Source organism: Carassius auratus, unplaced genomic scaffold (genome assembly GCF_003368295.1).
Source record: "Carassius auratus strain Wakin unplaced genomic scaffold, ASM336829v1 scaf_tig00038947, whole genome shotgun sequence".
NCBI classification, from domain to species: Eukaryota; Metazoa; Chordata; class Actinopteri; order Cypriniformes; family Cyprinidae; genus Carassius; species Carassius auratus.
In genome coordinates, this window is record NW_020526478.1 from 185001 (window position 1) to 193981 (window position 8981).

General features: G+C 43.2%; 1 pseudogene; it reads right to left on the reverse strand.

Moving 5' to 3' along the window:
• The window catches only part of LOC113083581 (neurexin-2-like), a 127810-nt pseudogene extending 122716 nt beyond the window's left edge, over nucleotides 1-5094 (reverse strand).
• Nucleotides 5095-8981: the final 3887 nt, after the last annotated feature.

An 8981-nucleotide genomic window follows, 5' to 3' on the forward strand; every position in this document is an offset into this window, starting at 1 on the left:
CAGGACTGCACTGGTGCTGTTGTTGGGAATTATTTTAGGGGTCTCCTCAAAACCACATTCAGTGTGGGCCACACCAGCGGAGGACATGATTCTGGGCCGCTCTCAGTCTCTCCTCTGTGTCATTGACAGGTTAAAGTCTGCCTCACCCAAAATATGAGGGACTTTCATCAGCTTCCAGCTCTATCAGCCTCTAACAAATACTGTATAGTAGGGAAAACTAATACTTATAACAACAGGCATCTTAAAACTGATCATACCTGAACATCCTCAGATACTCCACTTTCAGAATCTAAAAATTAATATTGCTCCTCATTTCTCCTTTAAACTAGTCTTCAAGAGTGATGCAGCAGTCACGCAGCAGTCTGAGCAGATAGTTAGATCACTGTGATGAAACGAATAGACACAGTTCTGAATAGTAATACTGTGATGCTACGCTGTCACTCTGAACCAGGTATTTCAGTTCAGTGAACAGAAGATCTTTGGTTCATGTGGATTGTGTTCAAGCATTCAGAAAAAGTGTTTTTGTCATTTGGTCATTGGTTGTGAATTATGTTTCTAGAGTTTGAGAAATGACATGAAGGTTCAGTTATTAGTGCAAAAATGATGGTAGAAAACTAAAGCTACAACAGTCCTTCAGCGGAGAGCAGTGAGTGATGTTCTCTGTCTTCTGTTGTTTAATTAAGATGAAGCAGGAACATTTAAGAGCTGCACAGATATCATTACTGTTACACACAGATTCACTCTCAACTGTTCACATTCACTTACTACAGAACAACCAGGGTTTGAGTCAATAATCATCGCCACATTTCGACACATTTTTGTGTGTATTCAAGCGTTTAGGCTCTGCACTGAGCTAAAAGATGACCTTACTCATCCGTGTTCAGATCACATCTCATTTTGTGAAAGTCACATTACATGTTTTTAATGATTTGCATATGAAATTGGGCTTTTATAGAAGTGAAAGCACACCGCTGCAGAAATATCACTACCTAAATTATTGAATTTTCATGAGCACTTGGGGCTGAAATCGGAATCCTAACGGTATTTCTATTGATTGCACACCTCTAATTTAAACACAAAGTTATGTGAAGACACGCATCTTTGCCAGTATCCTGGTAAACACGGCCAGTGTCCATCCGTGAACATCTGGTGAAGACAAAAGATGAAACACATCCAGCGTTAAGATGATTTTAACTCAAACACATAGAGTTTATAATCCAGAATAACACTTCCTCCAGTGAAAAAGTGCTTAATCTGCTGTTGTCTCTCACAGATTAGTTTAGATCTGTTTAAACGCTGCTTGATCTGTGCAGATTTCTCTCCTGATTCAGACCAGAACACTTTTTCACTGGAGGAAGTGTTATTCTGGATTATAAACTCTATGTGTTTGAGTTAAAATCATCTTAATGCTGGATGTGTTTCAGGTTTTGTCTTCTCCAGATGTTCACTGATGGACTGGAGTGCTGTGGATTATTGGGATGTTTTTATCAGACTCTCATTCTGACGGCACCCATTCACTGCAGAGACACTGATGCAGTGCTGCATTTCTACAAACCTGATGAAGAAACAAACTCATCCTGATCTCAGATGATCAGAGGGTGAGCACATTTTCATTTTGGGTGAAGAAAACACTAGATTTAATTTGTACAGTGCAGTGTTGTTTCTACTTTTGATGACTTTCTGTAATTTCTGTGTCTGAATACTGCTGTGAGGACTGGCTGGAAATCATTCTGCACTCTTTCTGTCATTAGCATCTGTGTTTGGTGGTGTTTGTCATTAGTTTGACCCACCGATCTCACAGTTGGCTCCCAGGAATCCGGTTCCAGTGCAGTCACAGATGTAGCGGTTCCATCCCTCCTTGCACTGTCCTCCGTTGGCACAGGGGGCGCTGCTGCACCTCTTCTGGAGCTCACGCGTGCAGAAGCTGCTGACGCCCGGAGCGCTCTGGATCTCAGCCAGACGACGCACGTCTCGACTCTTGCCGTCGATGAACAGGTCACGGACACAGCCCACGTAACCGTAGTTGAGCAGCGCGGTCCAGACCTCGGGCGGCAGGATCAGGCCCTGACCGCTCTCCGGCAAACCACCCAGATACATGTCACTGTCCAGGTCCAGGATCTCACTGCCCTCGTTAGAGCTGAAGGGGATGGAGCGGCTGTTGACGGAGATGGAGCCTGTGGAGAAGAAGCGTGCATGAGCGACGTGTGTTTGCATGAGCGCTGCTCTCTCGGCAGATCACCCAGATTTATGACCTACTCTTAATTGTCTATTAAACTGCAATTACAGAACTGCAGGACTTTCTACCCCTCAGGACACACACACCTCCTCTAGTCTTACACTCCATTAGCTCATTACAGCAGACGGAGGAAGTCTTTGGCAGCAGAGTTCAGCTCCAAGGGCTGGACGGCCTCTCGTTTTAGGAGCGATAAGTGCAGGAGTGAATCTTCTACAGCAGCTGAACCCGTCTGAGATCCATGTGTGTGTGTGTACAGGATCTCTGAGTGCGGCTTGGCTTTGAACTGATACAAAATCTGAATGAGATGTCATTTATTTATGCAGAAAAGTCTGTTAAGTTGATGATAATTTTCGTGGTGTCCACCCTGAAGTGGGAACTAATGTGAATGTGTGAGTGAAGTGCACGCTATGAGTGAGATTATTTTAGAGGTTAGTTTCTGTCATTGGTCAGCCGCTGTGAGTGTGTTCTCCTCACCTCTCCGTCCCTCTCTCTGGAAGTCCACGTGGCACCACTCTCCGTCGTTCACCTTCTTGTTGCTGGTCTTGAGCTTGATGCTGCCGGAGCCCATGTCCATCAGCAGGTAGAGGAAGCCGTCCAGCAGCTCCATGGCGAAGTAGTCCGTCTTCATCTCTCGGCCGGGCCGCTGCTCTCGGCTCTGAGGTTTGCCGTGGCTGAACAGCAGCAGGCCGCTGGGCTCCGTGGTGCGGAAGTCGAAGGAGATGGAGCTGGTCTTCTTTGTGTCCCAGCGCGGCAGGGCGATGTAGGACTCGGCCGTCTCGAAGGTCACGGGGTCGAGGGCCGCCACATCCTCGCAGCGGAACACCAGGTCCCCGTGCAGACTGATCTTAGGGTCGCTCTCGATGGCCAGACGAGACAGCTCCAGCTTGAAGTCGTTGTTCTTGTACACCACCTGCAGGAGCGCATTACAGAACGCAGACGCATCCTTGGGTCTCGTTTCATTACACACACACACACACACACACATACTCACATACACACACTCACACACACACACACACTCACATACACACACACACACACACACACACACACACAGACTCATGAACACACACACACGCACACACTCTCTCTCACACACACACACACACACATACACACACACTCACACACAAACACGCACACGCTCACACACACACACACTCACAGACACAAACACACACAGACACACACACACACACACACACACAGACACACACACACACACACTAAGAGTACAGAGTAATTCCTCCTCCTTTAGCTTTTTCCTACACTCTGAGAGAGAAAGGTACAACAGCTTGTCTCTGGTATGACCTCTCTCGGTGTACTGCCCCAGTGACAACATGTGTACCTTTATTCTGGGAGTTTGTGTAACCCATGATAAACATTAAGGGTGAAGTATGTCATTTCTGTCACTATCCACACCAACTTCAGCAGCTATTTATGAGGAACCTCGATGGGAAATAAATAAATGAAAGAAGAGACGACATGAAATATTGGTCTAACTGCTGCATTTAACACTCGGAAGTATCATTTCTATCCTCATGGGAAACGAATGATATTCCAGCTGACTGTGACACTGTGCTCTCCGTTTGTTTAGGTACATTTCATGCCATGTTTCCACTATCAAAACTGAACAGCTATGACACACTAAAATAAATCAGGATAGCATTTGTCAGTACATTACCAAACTAACGTTTAAAGAGTGAGCAATAATTATATCTGCAGAATTCATTCTTGTAGCGACTCTTTTAAATGTTGAACAGAACTGCACACTAAACACCAGCAGGTCTTTCTCTTCACTCCAAAAACACAAAATGACTCTTAGTTTCAAAATGTGACTGTTATGAATTCAGTGTTATATGCAGAGCTGCAGCTGAGAGCTAGAAATCCACTGCCCAGTTTCAGTCAATGCCACATGTATTCATTTGACATATTTACATCATTTTACATAAGTTTGCATATTTAGTGGATAAAGCACAATGAGATGAAGGAGTGACAAAATGTTCAGCAATTGCTTTAGCTCATTTAATTATTATTATTATTATTACTATTATTATCATTACTAGAATGATGACAGCAATATAAACTTCAAACACTCCGCCCACCTGCCGTCACTCAAACAGTTAGCCCCGCCCCCAAACTCACACCATTGGCTGAGCACATCACTTCCTCTACTCACACGAACAGAAATGACCTACTTCACCTTTGACCCTGTGATTGTGGAGGATTTCTTTTGCTACTACTAAAACATATTGATGTTTTGGTCATTTGGCTACTCTTTTGAGATTTCTCCCAGCTTGTTACACCTGTGGTGTTCCTGTTCAGAAAATGACAAGCCTACTAATAATGTTATCTCTCATTATGCTCTATTATTAATAACCAATCTTGAGCTCAATCTCTTTGTCAGTCGTTCTCTTTCAGTTAGCACCGGTGTTGTGAGCTGACTGATCCTAGGGCTCATTGATCTGTGCCTCACAAATAAGGTCAGCTCAGATCTGTGCAAACTGAAAGGAAGCCAGCTGTCCAAGATTTCCTGATCATGCCAGATTCACAAGCCCTTGGTGGTGTTTAGAGACAGCAGCTGAAGGGTTCCTGATGACCAGTCGACTCACGTCTTTCAGGCAGCCCATGAAGTTGTTGCTGACCGGAGATCCGGGCAGATCGGCTGTGTTTGGGCTTCCTCCGATGTAGAAGAAGTCATCGGAGCCCAGCATGGTGTAATCCTCCTGCGTGTATCCGGTGGTGGTCAGAATACCGTCCACTGAGATGGTGACCTGCCGGCGGATGGACACAGACAGAGAGAGAGTTCCCGGAGGAACAGAGAGACAGGAGAGAGGAGACAGAGACACTGGATTAAAGAGTCATTGTGTCTGTGCTGCTCCGGGTGCGAGGAAACACTTCTTCAGAGCACAGCTGAACGTCAAACAAACCACTGCACCACTGAATCACCAGAGACCAGAATCAGGCTTCACACAGCCGAGCCGATTCTGACAAGAGCAGCTGTTTCTAGGTCAACATCCTGAACCGAACACTGTGAGAAGTATTTGTTTCCTATATTTGTACTTATTTACAATTACTCAAATATATCCAGATAGCATTTTTTTTACATAAGGAAAGTGTTTTTCATTGTCTAATGACTAGCTTTAGTTAGCACTGGTAAGAAGCACAGTTCTTTCCTCTCTGTGTGTTTGATGCAAGCGCTTCACTCAGTATCTGTGTGTAAATGTTTCAGCTTCAGCACATATTCCTGCTAAAAGCTCTGATTGAGAGTGTATTTCTATCATCCAGCGGCAAACCAACACACGCTCGCAAATCACATCACTTGGCTTTTAAAATGATTTGTTCAGGATCACTTATTTGTTGAATAATAATGATGTTCTGGCTGAACATGTCCAATTAAAACCTGCGCTGATAAAACAGCAAAGCAGACGATTGAACGACGTTCATGCACTAAGTCGAAATGATTTCTCTTCACAAGAAAACTCAAAGCAGCCTCTGATGAGATCTGTTCTCCAGCAGTCCAGCACATCTGACCGCTTCAGACGAGAGTCTGCTGGGATTCAGTGACTTCATCCATCAGCTGTGCCTGAAGAAGCGTTTCCCCGAGCGCTCACTTCACCAGACGCTCGTGTCTTTGGTTCTCCCGTACAGCGCAACACATTTTTATGTCTGCTGTCGTTCTCTGAGAGCTGTGCGTGTCCAACTCTTCTTCCTCTTCTCTACACTCTTGGAAATAAAGGATTCTCAAAGATCTTTCAGCGATCCGTTCTTTTAATAATCTTCTACTGCAGTGGAAAGGTTTCATGGATCTTCAAAGTTCTTAATTTAACCATCGCTGTCAATAAAGGAGCTTAATTTTTAAGAGTGTTATAAAGGATTCGTTGGGGGATTTATGTTTCTCAGCCGCTGCTTGTGTTTTACACTTGAAGACCCTCTGATACGATGAGCTTTGGTGTGTGTTCATGTGCTTACTGTTCAAACAGGAAGTTGGTGTGAAACATCATTGTGTGTGTGTGTGTGTAATTGTGTGTTGTCTGTGTGTTTGTGTAAATCTAAGTATAAGTGTATCTGCGTCCAATGTCTGGTAATGCTCTGGCATTAAGTCAGTGTTTTTCTGTGCTCGTTTCTGGCCCAGACTCCAGCATTATTAGGATAAATAAATCATTATGACAAAAGGGAGATAGAGAACCAGCTGACAGCCACCTGTGAGACTGACCCACGAGAGAGAGAGAGAGAGTCCTCTTCTGACTATTATTAATTCCTCATTGTCATTAGGATATGTCCCCAAAACCTTCCAACTGGCTGTTATTAAGCCTCTAATAAAAAAAAACACAACTTGACCCCAAAGAACTTGTTAATTATAGACCAATCTCGAATCTCCCTTTTCTGTCCAAGATACTAAAAAAGGTGGTATCCTTACAGAATGAAGATGTATCATATCGATCACAAGTGCAGTATGGAGTACCTCAAGGCTCAGTACTAGGCCGCTACTCTTCACGCTTTATATGTTACCCTTGGGAGATATCATCAGGAAACATGGTGTTAGCTTTCACTGTTATGCTGATGATACTCAGCTCTATATTTCCTCGCAGCCCGGTGAAACACACCAATTTGAAAAACGAATGGAATGCATAGTCGATATAAAAACTGGATGACGAGTAATTTCTTACTGCTAAATTCAGAGGTGTTAATCATAGGGCCTAAAAACTCTACTTGTAATAACCTAGAACACTGTCTAAGACTTGATGGTTGCTCTGTCAATTCTTCGTCATCAGTTAGGAACCTAGGTGTGCTACTTGATCGCAATCTTTCCTTAGAAAGCCACGTTTCTAGCATTTGTAAAACTGCATTTTTCCATCTCAAAAATATATCTAAATTGCGGCCTATGCTCTCAATGTCAAATGCAGAAATGTTATCCATGCATTTATGACCTCAAGGTTAGACTATTGTAATGCTTTATTGGGTGGTTGTTCTGCACGCTTGGTAAACAAACTACAGCTAGTCCAAAATGCAGCAGCAAGAGTTCTTACTAGAACCAGGAAGTATGACCATATTAGCCCGGTCCTGTCCACACTGCACTGGCTCCCTATCAAACATCGTATAGATTTTAAAATATTGCTTATTACTTATAAAGCCCTGAATGGTTTAGCACCTCAGTATTTGAATGAGCTCCTTTTACATTATAATCCTCTACGTCCACTACGTTCTCAAAACTCAGGCAATTTGATAATACCTAGAATATCAAAATCAACTGCGGGAGGCAGATCCTTTTCCTATTTGGCGCCTAAACTCTGGAATAACCTACCTAACATTGTTCGGGAGGCAGACACACTCTTGCAGTTTAAATCTAGATTAAAGACCCATCTCTTTAACCTGGCATACACATAACATACTAATATGCTTTTAATATCCAAATCCGTTAAAGATTTTTAGGCTGCATTAATTAGGTAAACCGGAACCGGGAACACTTCCCATAACACCCGATGTACTTGCTACATCATTAGAAGAATGGCATCTACGCTAATATTAGTCTGTTTCTCTCTTATTCCGAGGTCACCGTAGCCACCAGATCCAGTCTGTGTCCAGATCAGAGGGTCACTGCAGTCACCCGGATCCAGTACGTATCCAGACCAGATGGTGGATCAGCACCTAGAAAGGACCTCTACATCCCTGAAAGACAGCGGAGACCAGGACAACTAGAGCCCAGATACAGATCCCCTGTAAAGACCTTGTCTCAGAGGAGCACCAGGACAAGACCACAGGAAACAGATGATTCTTCTGCACAATCTGACTTTGCTGCAGCCTGGAATTGAACTACTGGTTTCGTCTGGTCAGAGGAGAACTGCCCCAACTGAGCCTGGTTTCTCCCAAGGTTTTTTTCTCCATTCTGTCACCGATGGAGTTTCGGTTCCTTGCCGCTGTCGCCTCTGGCTTGCTTAGTTGGGGTCACTTCATCTACAGCGATATCATTGACTTGATTGCAAATAAATGCACAGACACTATTTAAACTGAACAGAGATGACATCACTGAATTCAATGATGAACTGCCTTAACTATCATTTTGCATTATTGAGACACTGTTTTCCAAATGAATGTTGTTCAGTTGCTTTGACGCAATGTATTTTGTTTAAAGCGCTATATAAATAAAGGTGACTTGACTTGACTTGACTCTCAGCTGCTCCAGAGCTTCAATTCCTGATGTTCCACTCACATCCACTGACCGAGAAAGCACTAAATACTCACAAATCCAGGAAACTTGATCATAAATGTGTACATGTTCACCAGGATTTGAGCCTCTGTCAAACGATGATAAAAACTCCATCTGTCACAAACGAGGGAGAGTGAGTGATCAGCTCCAGTCTCTCCTGCACACTCCATCAGTGCTCGTTTCTACTGTACTTTTCCCTATTCCCTATTGTGTACTGTATTACTTCTTCCTGTGTAATTATTTGTATACTCCTTTCTTGCACTGCTTTGACTGTATGCAGCAACACTGCATTGCTTTGGCAATGTCCAAATATTTGTCTTTTGAATTCCTTCTTTGTCAGTTCCTCTATAGTTTATGATTGTTTTTGTTTGTTTTTAAATTCCTTTTCTGTTCTAAATATGTTTTCTAAAAAATAAAAAATAAAAACTTACAACACATTTTTAAAATGTCTGGAAACATTCATTTTATTTACTGACATCATTTCTGCAGATTATATTTGCCAGAAAATACAGCACATGAGTGACACATCCATTTTAA